The sequence below is a fragment of the Protopterus annectens genome, chromosome 2.part1 (genome assembly GCF_019279795.1).
Source record: "Protopterus annectens isolate FY-2018-M chromosome 2.part1, PAN1.0, whole genome shotgun sequence".
Classification (NCBI taxonomy): Eukaryota; Metazoa; Chordata; order Ceratodontiformes; family Protopteridae; genus Protopterus; species Protopterus annectens.
Window position 1 is genome coordinate 552,619,017 of NC_056729.1, and position 13,061 is coordinate 552,632,077.

The following is a 13,061-nucleotide window of genomic DNA, read 5'->3' on the forward strand; positions in this document are numbered from 1 at the left end:
GGGATGTTGTCCGGTCCTATGTATGCTGTGTTTTTGGCTTTAGAGTGTGCAGCTTTTACCTGCATAATTATGATTACAGGGGCTTTGCATTCTTCCTGTATAGATACAGGCCCTTTAGGGGGTGAGAGGGGGGTAAAGTTAGCAATGAACCTATCTGCCAGGATGTTGGCAATATTAGCTGGTCTTGTAATTTTTGTGCCGTTGTGCTGTAACTCAGAGCAGATCTGGGTGCTGTCATTGAGATTCGTGACATAGCTATAGAATGCTTTGTGGTTGTCCCTAGTATCAGTGGTGATTTTGTTTTTGTAGCTAGCTTTGGAGGATCTTATAAGGGATCTCAGTTTCTTACTGAGGCTGACCAGGGAGCTATTCCACTCATGGGATTTTACTCTCTTTTGCAACAGTTTCTTCCTTCTGTTGTAGAGTTTGTTTATGGCATAGGACCACCAGATTGGCTTCCTTTTTTTGGAGGATAGTGGCTTGGTTCTGTTTGGCATAGCACGATCCATGCACTCATGTAAGTGCTTATAAAGTGCACTTGTGTGGGATTCAGCAATCATAACTGTATTGTCCATCTGCATGGGTGTCATGATGTTCACCACTTCTGTCTTAAGAAGCATGAAGTTAGCTTTGGGGAAATTTTTTATTGTGGTTTCCTTAATGGAGGGTGGGGGTGGGATGTGGATATCTAGGATGATTAGCTTATGGTCATATCTGACCAACGAGGAGTTGACTTCAGGTGTAGAACACCGGTCACTCATGCTGTTAGTGACTTGGTCTAGGATATTGTTGCCCCTGATGGGGGTGTGGATAAGTTGATCCAGGACATTGGAATTTATGAATTCCAGAAAGCATTGAGCGAAGGAGATGGCACATGAGTAGTTTTCCCAGTTAATGGTGGGGTAGTTGAAATCACCCATTATTAGGGTGTTTGGTTGAACCCTAATATTTTCCCGTATATCAAGAAAAGAGGAGTGAGAATTCTGGGTCATGATGGGGGATCTGTAGCAAGATACAATTTGGATTGTCATTTTGCCCAGAGTTAGTTGCACTTGGATAACCTCGGATGCATTATGCTGAGCAATTAGCCTGGAGGTGTGGATATTCTTAATGAATATGGACACACCTCCGCCTTTGGAGTTCCGGTCCAGGTTAGGTGGCTGAAATGGTATGAGTTATAACCTAGTAATGCAGAGGTGCTGTCTGGAGCCTTGAACCAGGTCTCAGTCACTGCACAGATATCGATGTTCTCCATTTTAAGGAGTGCCTTGAAGGAGTGCATTTTGAGATTTAGACTTCTAGCATTGAGTAGCATTACCCTCAGTGTTTGCTTGCCTGTTCCTGTTACAGTGGTGAATTTATCATTTGAACCTTGCCTAAAAAGGCACTATAGGGGCAGCAAGAGCCTTAGCCAGTATCCGAAATCCCAAGGGTAACAGGTGCAGGCCATCTCTGGCAAAGTATCATGGTCTGTCGACCATGTCATCTAGGCAGACAGATACTGGATCCCCTTAGAATGACACCAGAAGCTTAGCCAATTGTTGAAGTAAATTATTTTGTCCTTGTACTGTGGTACTGTGGTACTGGGCGATGGCAGGATGCTACTCAGGGCTAGGGTCATACCTGCCTGGGCTACAAGATCGGAGAGCTCTTCCATGTCTCTTTTCATGTAGTCCAGGGAGGTACATCTCCGGTCATTCACACCAACATGGACAATGATGGAGTCATATTTGTACTTGTTGTGGAGTGACATGAGTGCGTAGATTATGTGGTGGATCCTGGCACCAGACAGGCAGCTGACAGTAACCTTCTCCTTGTTTAGCCTGGCGAGTGGGACATCAGTGTGCCTGACTATAGAGTCACCTATGATTAGTGTGTTGGGTACGTTGTTTTGCTTTATGTTTCAGAATTAGTCCAGACAGAAAGAACCTAAAATAAATAGCAAGTAAATAAAGTAGCCAGCAAAGAACTCTGTAACAATCCAGAGGTAGTAAGACACTTAAAATGTAGTAAATAACACTCTCTCACAAGAGACAGTCAGATGGTACTCTTACAAAAAGGCTTACACCGTATCAGCTGTATATAATATACTTAAACATGACTATACTGTTCTGTACTTGATCTGAATTATTTAAGGTATACCTAAAAAGTCCAAGCATTTCCATAACTTTGCTCATCTCCACTTTAGTAAGATGTCCTATATCATACATCTGCAGAACTCTTATTTCTGAATCTGTGATGGTTCTGTGGGTTCTGATGACTTCTGAGGATGTGTCTCTCTTGTACCTTCCCCTTTGTGATATCACAGTTATACAGCATCATTCAAGTATTTAACAAACCCCCTCCCTACAGGCCCGGGTCACCAGCTAGTATGGACTAGGTGAAGACAGGGTGCAGAGGAGAAGAGTGAGGCTGGAAGACAGCAGTGCTGCTCTCAGAAGATGGATTAAGCAGTTGACACAGTACTGGAAGGCCCATCCCCCATATGCTGGCATCATTCAGAAGGTAATTGGAAGTCACTTTTATTAACATAGTGTCAAAGGAAAATATACTTTAAAAATGATCAAAACACGGTAGGTTCAGGTTAAGGCACTTTAAACTTGCAGCAAGGAGACAAAAACGTGCTAATACAGAGTTTGTCTAACTAGAAACAGAAATACTTTCATTTTTATACACTTTCTAATAAGACATTGCCTACCAAGCTGACGTTACAAATCACAAGTCTTTTCATCATCATTTACTAATAATTGCTCTCATGAAATTCTGCTGATTTATCAATTTTTGTGAGAAACTTCCTAAGGAAAACAACGTGGCCTTGGTTACCACCAGTTAGATACATGCAATGTTACCTTTCAAGGTACTATGGTTAATTCAAGCACAAGGCAAGCAGTTCATTTCTCTAATAATCCTTTGTCTACATTATCTCTAAGCTTCTGCAGCTGCACATGTTCTCATACTTCGAACAGAGCTGATTGTTTAAAATCATTACATTTACAGGATATAGCATTGTTCATTTATTCTCTCCTGACCTAGCAGATAAGCACCTGCTTCTCAAGTACATTTCCAAAAGGCATAAACATGAATATTGCTGTGCTAGCAATTACTAGGTCAGAGGGCATCTTGCAAGTTTCAGAAAGTACACTGCAGTTTCAAAAAGCATCTTTTTCAGTCTCATATGAAACTCAATTTATATATATAAAACAGTGCATATAAAATAGAATGAAAAACGTGTTAACTTATTTAGCTTCTAATTAGCATTAAGCGTACACACATTAATACATACTTTTCTGACATTTCCCCCCTGTTAATACTTTTTAATTCTATTTTTCAAAAAGAATAAACAGTTTGATTTTTTTCCTAACCTCTTCCATTCAGGATTTGCAGTTAAGAAAGTCATTCAGTTTAAAACTTTATGAAAGTGTTTCACATTCTAGCAGCTCTTCAAATTCAGTACTTTGATACATAGTCTCAGAAACTGATATATCTATAAATTCTTTGATTAATTTCTTCATGCAGGGGATTCCACAACAAACACAAGCTCCTATCAGGAGTAATCCCACACAAATGGCAATCAAAATGTTCATTAGGATGGAACCCCACCCCCCCCAAACAAACTCTGGAAAAAGTCCGTCAGAGGGTTTGGGCCTGGTTTGGTCATGGCCGACACTTGCTGTATCACCTCAAGGTGGTCATTAATTTAGTGCTGATTATCTGGTATATACGCACTGCATTCTTCCTTGATTAAAGTGCACGTACCACCCCTCGCCGCTAGGGTGAAGTCAAGAGCCATTCGGTTCTGGAGCACTACAGTTCTCATAGCATTCAGTTCATCAGTTATCAGTTCAAGAGCAGAGAAAGTTGCATTACTCATTACTTTGAGAAGTTTAGACAGTTTTTGCAGCTCCCAAATCGATTTAACTGCACCATATGCAGGTAATATGCCTGCCCATGATATAACAGCATCACTTAAGTCCATGTGCGTCAATTTGGTACCCACAGTATGATGGTCTTTCCAGCCCACCTCGATCTGTCCCACTGGATTTTCAGGCTTTTTAACAGCTTTCTTGGCCACATCTTGGGTATTTCAAATATTTCCCTGAGGCAAGACTGCAGTGTGTCGTATGGCCGGGACCAGGTACCCCCAAAAAACAACTGCCGGACCAATTCTCAGGTAATCATTTATATACCTTTTTACCACACACAAAATAACAATCCTCTACTTTAGTAGTTACTTTGTTACGAAATGATTGCCATGCATGAAACATTTTCCTATCTATTACAGATAACTGTTTAAAAAGTACAGGATTACGTTGCTCTTGATCAAGAGTGTTATGCATGGATTTAAGAAATGAGTCATAATTTGAACTACAAGATCCACCCAAATTGTTTGCTTTGGTATAACATTTATATTGTACAGTCACATTACACTTACTCCAACCCACTTGGATTGTGTCATTCTTGTAGAAACATACAATTCCCTTTTGTGTCACAGGCAAATACAGTGCTACCTTATCATATGCTTTAATAGATACTGTGTCAAAAAACAGATTTTTTCCAGGTCTCATTGACCCCTAGGGGGACTGCAGTCATTAATAACCCCCCATTTGCTGTTGGTATGGCTGTGCAGATCCAGCAGTTCGAAACATTAAAAGTCTCAGCATACACACGTGTAATTGCCTGATAAGTGTTAAAGTTCGGTTGCCAGTCTATGTTTGGTTCATCGCGTTTAATCAGTTCAACTTTTGTGGCAGGAAAAAGAAAAGGCCACAACAAAAAGAACAATGTTATTAGCATGGCTATCAGAATAATCATGCAAGTTTTCTGAGGTTGTTCAGTGTCTCTATTTGCTCTATACCTGGTCACTTTGTTCTCGTTGTACAACAGTAACAAGGTTTTTGTCCAGTTCAAAGTTCTTAACCAGTTTACAGTGTGTCAGATGAATCCAGGATGCTCGCTCTATGATCTTGACTGCAGTGGGTGTCGACAGTAGTACCTGGTACAGCCCTTCCCACTTCGGAGAACTCCAATTCTTTCTCTTCACTATCTTCACCCAGACCCAGGTGCCTGGGGCTACGGCTGCTTCTGATTTTGTTAGCTCTTTATCTGAAACAGAATTTAACTGCAAAAGTTTGTTCATAGGTTCATAGGTTCATAGGTTGGTACTAGGCTATCAGCCCTAGTGCCTATACAAGCCTAGCCATAACAATTCCCTGGCTATTTCTTCCCACACTATTTACTTCCCTGGACCCCTGTCTAGCAGGGCAACTGACGTGATCCCCTGGGTGAGTTTCCTTTCTTCCATCCAATCGTTAAAGTTCCTTTTGAAGACGACCAAAGAGGCACTCTGCTTGACATGTATGGGCAATCTATTCCAGAGTCTGGGGAGTCTCTGGGTCAGGAACCTATCCCTCCAGCATGTTTTGTTTATTGTGATGACAAGGTTTAGATCCCTGGAGCATGTGGCTCTGAGGGAGTGGGATTTCTTTAAGTGTAGCATGTCCAACAGCTCTGGGTTTGACATGGCCTTGTATATTAAGCAAAGATCGCCTCTGAGTAGACGATATGCGACAGAGTATAGCTGGAGTTTTTTAAGGCGGTCAGCGTAGGGCATCTGCTTTAGGCATGTGATTCTTTTAGTGAGGTATTTCTGTGGCCTTTCCAGTTGTTGCAGATGTCTTGAGAGGTACATACCAAATGGGGCATTGTATTCTATAATGGGTCTAATGAGGGATGAGTACAGTGGGACAATGACCTCCTTTTTTCTGGATGAAAAGCCCTTAGTGATGAGGTGTGCCACATAGAAGGATTTCCTGACTGTTGTGGTGATGTGGTTATCCAAGGTGAGACCACTGTCCACCTGTGTCCCTAAGTCTCTTATCAAACTTTCAGTGTTTAGTGTACTGCCACCTATATGGTAATTCACGGATACATGTTTTATCCCAAAGGGGATAACTATACATTTCTTGGCATTGAGCTTGAGCCCATGGCTCTGGCACCAAGCATCTGTTTCTGTAAGGCCCTTTTGTAGAGTATGCACATCATTTGGGGATTCAGTAATGGCTCCCAGTTTGCAGTCATCTGCAAACTTTGTTATCCAGAGTCCCTTAGTGTTGGCCTGTACTTCAGAGAAGTAGATGCCAAACAAGAGCGGTCCCAGGACTGAACCCTGAGGTACTCCACTTGTCACTTGCCTGGAGCTGGATTTGGAGTCGGCTACTTTTACAGTGTGGGTTCTATCAGTAAGCCAGTTAGCAACCCATTGGGTGATGTAGGGATTAATGCCCAGCTTAGTAAGTTTATCTATGATTCCAGAGTGGGGGGATAGTGTCAAAGGCCTTGGCAAGGTCTAGATAGGCTGTGTGGATCACCTTACCCTTGTCCATGGCTCTGGAGACTGATTCAAAGAAGTCAATCAAGTTCAGGAGACAAGATTGGCCCTTCACGAACCCAAACTGGGTGGGGTCCAGTGTTTGAAGGTTGCCAATGTCTTTGTTTATAAATTCCATGATAATACGCTCCATGGCCTTGCAGATAAGGCTTGTCAGACTGATGGGACGGTAGTTTCTGGGATCCAAGGTGGATCCCCCCTTGTGGAGTGAGATAACTGTAGCTTTGCGCCACTCAGTGGGCACGAAACCTGAGGTGAGGCTATGATTAAACATGACACTTAGGTGAGGTGCCAGTTCATATTGTAGTTCATGTAGTACACAGCCCGGGATGTCATCTGGTCCCATGGATGCTGTATTCTTAGCTTTGGAGAGTGCGATTTTTTTACCTGTCTGGCCGTTATTACTGGAATTTGGTAATCTTCTGGTATTGAGATGGGCCATTTAGGGGGTGAGAGGGGGGTGAAGTTGGCACTGAATCGATCTGCCAGGATATTGGCAATATCCTTGGGATCAGTATATTTAATGCCATTCTGTTTTAGCTCAGAGCAGATCTGAGCATTGCCATTTAGATTCTTGACATAGTTATAGAATGCCTTGTTGTTGTCTTTGGAATCTTTGGCAATTTTATTTTCGTAACTAGCTTTGGAGGATTTTATGAGGGATCTCAGTTTCTTACTGAGGCTGGTAAGGAAGTTTTTTGCATCCTGGGATTTTCCTCTTTTCTGCAACAGTTTCTTCCTTTTGTTGTAAAGTTTGTTTATGACAGGGGACCACCAGATTGGCTTCTTTTTTTGGATGAGAGCATCTTGGTTCTATTTGGGATGGCACAATTTATGCATGAATAGATGTGCTCGTACAGTGTCTTAGTGTAGGATTCAGCAGTTGAACTTTCAGCTCCCGTCTGCATGGGTGTCATGAAGTTTGTCACTTCTGACTTGAGTAGCATGAAGTTGGCATTGGAGACATTTTTTATGGAGGTTTCCTTACTGGGAGGTGGGGGTGGGATGTGGATGTTAAGGGTGATTAGCTTATGGTCAGACGTGACTAATGAGGGGGTGACCATAGGTGTGGAGCATCGATTTCCCATGTTGGTAATGACCAGGTCTAGGATATTGGAGCCCGTGGAGGGACTATGGATTAGTTGATCCAGGGCGTTGGAATTTATGAAGTCCAAGAACCGTTGGGTAAAGGTGTTGGTACATGAGTAGCTTTCCCAGTTAATGGCAGAGTAGTTAAAATCACCCAGTATTAGGGTGTTTGGTTCTATCTTAATATTTTCCAGTATGTTTAGAAAGGTGTAGTGAGAATCTTGGGATATGGTGGGGGATCTGTAGCAAGCTACAATTTGGATTGCAGTCTTACCTAGTGTTAGTTGCACCTGGAGAATTTCAGACGCATTGTGTTGGGCAACTAGCCTGGTGGTGTGAATATCCTTGGTGAATATTGACACTCCTCCACCTTTAGTGTTTCGGTCCTGCTTTGGTGGCCGAAAAGTGTGGTAAGAGTTGTAGCCTAGTATTGCAGGGGTGCTCTCTGGAGCCTTAAACCAGGTCTCAGTTACTGCACAGATATCGATGTTCTCCATTTTTAGGAGTGCCTCGAGAGTGCATTTTGAGGTTTAGACTTCTAGCATTGAGTAGCATTACCTTCAGATTTTGCATGCTTGTACCTGTTGCGGTGGTGGTTTTGTTCTTTGAACTTTGCCTAAAAAGGCACTATAGGGGTGGCAAGAGCCTTAGCCAGTAACCTGAATCCCAGAGGCGACAGGTGCAGACCATCTCTGGCAAAGCATCGTGGTCTGTCAATCATGTCATCCCAGGCAGACAGATACTGGATCCCCTTTGAATGACACCAGAAGCTTAGCCAATTGTTGAAGTCAATCATTTTGTCCTTATATTGTGGTATCATTCTGGGCGAAGGCAGGATGCTACTCAGGGCTAGGGTCATACCTGCCTGGGCCACATGATCCGAGAGCTCTTCCATGTCTCTTTTCATGTAGTCCAGGGAGGTACGTCTCAAGTCATTCACTCCAACATGAACAATGTCAGAGTCATATTTGTACTTGTTGTGGAGTGACTTGAGTGCATGTGTTATGTGGCAGATCCTGGCACCCAACAGGCAGCTGACTGCAATTTTCTCCTTGTTCAACCTGGTGAGAGGGACATCAGTGTGCCGGACTATAGAGTCATCTATGACTAAAGTGTTAGGTACATTGTCTTGCCTTAGGGGCTGTTGCTGGGTGGCACACAGGTGTTTTAAACTATGTGACACTTTGGTTGTGATTGGTGTTTGTTTGCGTTTCAGCTTCAGAGGTCCTTGTTGCTTGGGCAAGTTACAGTTAAGGGCCTCTGCATATGTGGATTTAGTGTTGCTATATGTGGGTGTTGGTGGTGTGGGTTTAGAAGGGCTATGTGCTGCTTGAGGTGTAGTGTGGGTGTTAACTTTCTCTTCTTGACTGTCTAGCACAATCTTGGGTGGAGAGAGCTTTGCTTCCATTTTGGCTATGTAAGTGCATCTCTCACAGGTTGTAGTGTTGGGTGGTAGGAGGAGAGGGTTGTCTGTGTACATGAGGCAATTGCTGCATTGCCCCAGTATGCCCAGATTCACCAGGTGGACAGGAGAAATCACCGGAAGCTGACCCTTGGACATGCCTGGTTTGATGCTTTTTTTTTTGTAAAGTACAGGAGCTGTTTTCCCTTACCTTAGCAAGGTACTTTGCAATTATAGGCTGTTTAGTGCCTACTATTAATTTCTCCTTATTAACAAAGAGAGTTGAGTGCTTGTATCAGTTTAAGGCTTCCTAGTGCTTTCCAGCAGGTATTAGAGAAAGTGTTAGTCAAAGGGATGCTTAAAAGTAAGATGAAAAAAAAAATGCACACTGCAGTGCGCACTAGAGAAGGTAGACGTGAAAGTAGGTAACTTAAGTTTTACCTGTTTAAAAAGTTAAGGTTTAGTGGAGAGTTACTATTTTTAAAACAGCAAGATGGGTTGAAAGGGGTGATCACTTTTGTATTCTGGTACTATGGAATACAGTAGGATGGCCAATAAATTTAAATAGTTGAAGGGGAGGGGTTTTGATTTAGTGATTACTCACACAAGCCACTGAAAGTAGAGAGGAAATGAGATATATGGTCAGATTAGCATAAGAGGCAGGCAACTAGAAAGACAGTGGTATTTAACAAGACAACTATGACTGGGTGGGAGGACGGGGAAAAAAATTCTGCCTGACTCAGAAGAGAGAGAGCTGTGGTCTCTTTTGAAGTTTTAATATGCTGTTAAAGCAGAATGCAGGTAAAACACAAGGTAAAGAAAACAAACTACAGTATTTAAAATATACAAAATACAAAAATAAAAGCAAACTAACCTTTCCTTCACAGCAAAGTGTAGCAGAGTCTGGATGAGCCTTTCTTGTAAAGCTCAGAAATGTTTTATTTTACCCTTAAATAGAAGGTTTAGTTCCTAGCTCCACCCCTCAGTTAACAAATGATTAACCTTAAGTGACCTCTTCTATTTTATGAATGAGTCATTAATTGATCAATTCTAATTTCTGCCTGACTCAGAAGAGAGAGCTGTGGTCTCTTTTGAAGTTTTAATATGCTGTTAAAGCAGAATGCAGGAAAAACACAAGGTAAAGAAAACAAACTACAGTATTTAAAATATACAAAATACAAAAAATAAAAGCAAACTAACCTTTCCTTCACAGCAAAGTGTAGCAGAGTCTGGATGAGCCTTTCTCTTAATTCAAAAATCGCCTCATATACCCTACAAGTGAACTGTCGGCCTCCTGCTCTGCAGACATGAGAGGTTTCCATTGAAGTGTATAATATGCCCTCCCAAACAAAACTTCAAAAGGAGTTAATCCTTTTGCATTTGGAACAGTTCTCATGCTCAACAGTGCCAGAGGTAAACAGTGCACCCAGTTCTTTTGTGTCTCGCTAATCAATTTTCTAAGTTTACTCTTCAACACCCCATTATGCCTCTTTACTAATCCTGTAGATTGGGGGTGGTATGCACAATGGTTTTTTAATGATATCCCGAAATAGCGACTAAGTTGTTGTATTGTTTGATTCACAAAGTGTGTGCCATTGTCACTATAAATCTTTTCCAGTATGCCAAATCTAGGAATAATTTCTTTAACAAGGACCTTTGCAACAGTAGCTGCATCTGGATTTTTAGATGGAAATGCTTCCACCCATTTGGAAAACATATCTATAATGACAAGGCAGTACTTCTTATTTTCGCATTTGTTCAGTTCTATAAAATCCATACAAATAGTATGGAACGGATACGGTGGAGTAGGGAAACTCCCTTGCTTAGGTTTCAATGCCCCTTGTGCATGATGCTTGTTACAAACATGGCATGCTGCACAAAAATTTTTTGTGTAATTAGTAAATCCATACGTCGTAAACACTTGATTCACTAACTGTAGGATTGGTTTCTTCTCTTTGGAGATGTACAGTCTCTTCTCAAGGATTGCTCCTCGTTTTATCCACTTTTGTTTTTCTACATTTGTAGTAAGTGGCTGCATTGTTTTTATCATTTCTAAATCTAGAATCTCAGAAGGTTGTAATTCCTCGCTCAAAAGAAAAACTTCTGAAACTGAAGCTGCCTGCTTTGCAGCTGTATCAGCTTTCGCATTACCTTCTGAAATGCTATCCTGTTGTTTGGTATGAGCTACGCATTTGCAAATAGCTACTTTCTGAGGTAACTGAATAGTCTAACAAATCTAAAATAAATTGCGCATGGTTAATTGGTTTACCAGTAGATGTTATCATTCCTCTATTTTTCCACTGCTGTGCAAAAACATGTACAGTAGAAAAAGCATACTGACTGTCAGTAAAAATATTCACTTTCTTACCTTTTGCTAAGGTACATGCCCTCGTCAAGGCAATCAATTCTGCTGCTTGTGCAGATAAGTTGTGTGGTAAAGACTTTGCTTCTAAAATCTCGGTATCAGAAACTACTGCATACCCAACTAGATTCTGTCCTGTAGGACCCCTCCTGCACGAGCCGTCCACATAGTATGTCACCTCGGCATCATCCAAGGGAACATCTGTAAGGTCTTTTCTAGGTAGTGTCTTTTGCTCAATCTCCTGCAGGCAGCAGTGTGGTTTGCCATCTGCAGGGGTTGGGAGCAAGGTTGACGGGTTCAAAGTTGTACATCGTTCAATTGTCATATGAGGTTGGCTCAACAGTATAGTCATACAGGAAAGATGTCCAGCTGGAGAAAGATATGCCACTTTTTCTTGCAGTAAAATAATTGCAACTGCATGAGGCACTCTCAATGTGAGAGGGTGGAACAACACTACTGAGGCTGAAGCCTGCACTGCCATTGCAGCTGCAACTACTGCTTGTACACAGTGGGGCAAGGATGGTGCCACTGGGTCTGACTGTGATGAATAGTAAGCTATGGGGCGTTGTTTGTCCCCATGCTGTTGTGTTAACACTGATGTCATATAACCTTGCTTACAGTCTACAGTTTGGAAAAATCGCTTATGATAGTTTGGTAATCCTAAAACTAAGGAAGATGCTATCAGTTGTTTCAGTTTGCAGAAAGCTGATTCTGCCTCTGGTGTCCACTGTAATAAATCCTGTGCTGCCATCGGCTTTTTAAATATCAAATTAGTCAGTGGAGCAGATTCCAAAGCATAATTTGGTATCCAACTCCGACAAAAATTAGTAGTTCCCAGGAAGGACATCATTTCCTTCTTGGTAGTTGGTCTAGGTGCTTGTAATATTGCTGTTTTTCTGTCTTCATCTAATATTCTGCCTTCTTTGGATATTACATATCCCAGGTATTTAACCTGTTTTCTCCAAAGCTGCAGTTTGTTTTTGTTTACCTTGTGTCCCTGAGTAGCTAAAAATTGTAATAATGCTATGGTATCTTCTCTGCATTCTTGCTGGGTGGGTGCTGCCAGCAGAATGTCATCTACATAAAGTAAGATCTGACTACCTTTTTGTGGGACAAATCCCGCCAGGTTACTTGCCATTTCCTGTGCGAATATCATTGGACTTTCACAATATCCCTGTGGTAGTCTCGTATATGTTTACCATTTCCCCTGAAATGTAAATGCAAACCAATGTCGGCTGTCTGGGTGTATTGGTATCAAGAAGAATGCATTGCTGATATCTACCACAGAAAAATACTTCTGTTGAGGTTTCAAATCATTCAATAAGGTGTGTGGATCCGGCACCGTTGGTGCCCTGGGTATAACTGCGTCATTCACAGCTTGTAGATCTTGGACCATACGCCACTCCCCATTTGCTTTCCTAACAGGAAATAAGGGTGTATTACATGGTGAATCAGGAGATTCTATTAAGACTCCTTCCTTAAGTAAGGCTGCTATTATAGGTTTGATCCCTATCTCTGCATCCTTTCTTAAGGGATACTGTCTTTTCTGAGGTCTAAATGCTGATTTTGGCGTAATAGTAACTGGTCCTGCTGTACGAATAAGTCCTACATCTGATTTCCCTGTTGACCAGAGAGTCTCTGGTATATCTCGTAAGGCTTTTTCCTCTTCCTCCAGTAAGAGTAATACTCAGCTATCCTCACTTGCCTGTGAGTGCACAGCTGGGTGTGTCTGTGTTATCCAATTCAATTTTTGCTTCTGTACTCCCTGTTCAGAGAGTTCTAATTCTGTCTATTTTTCCCACCTTGTGACTTTTTCTCCT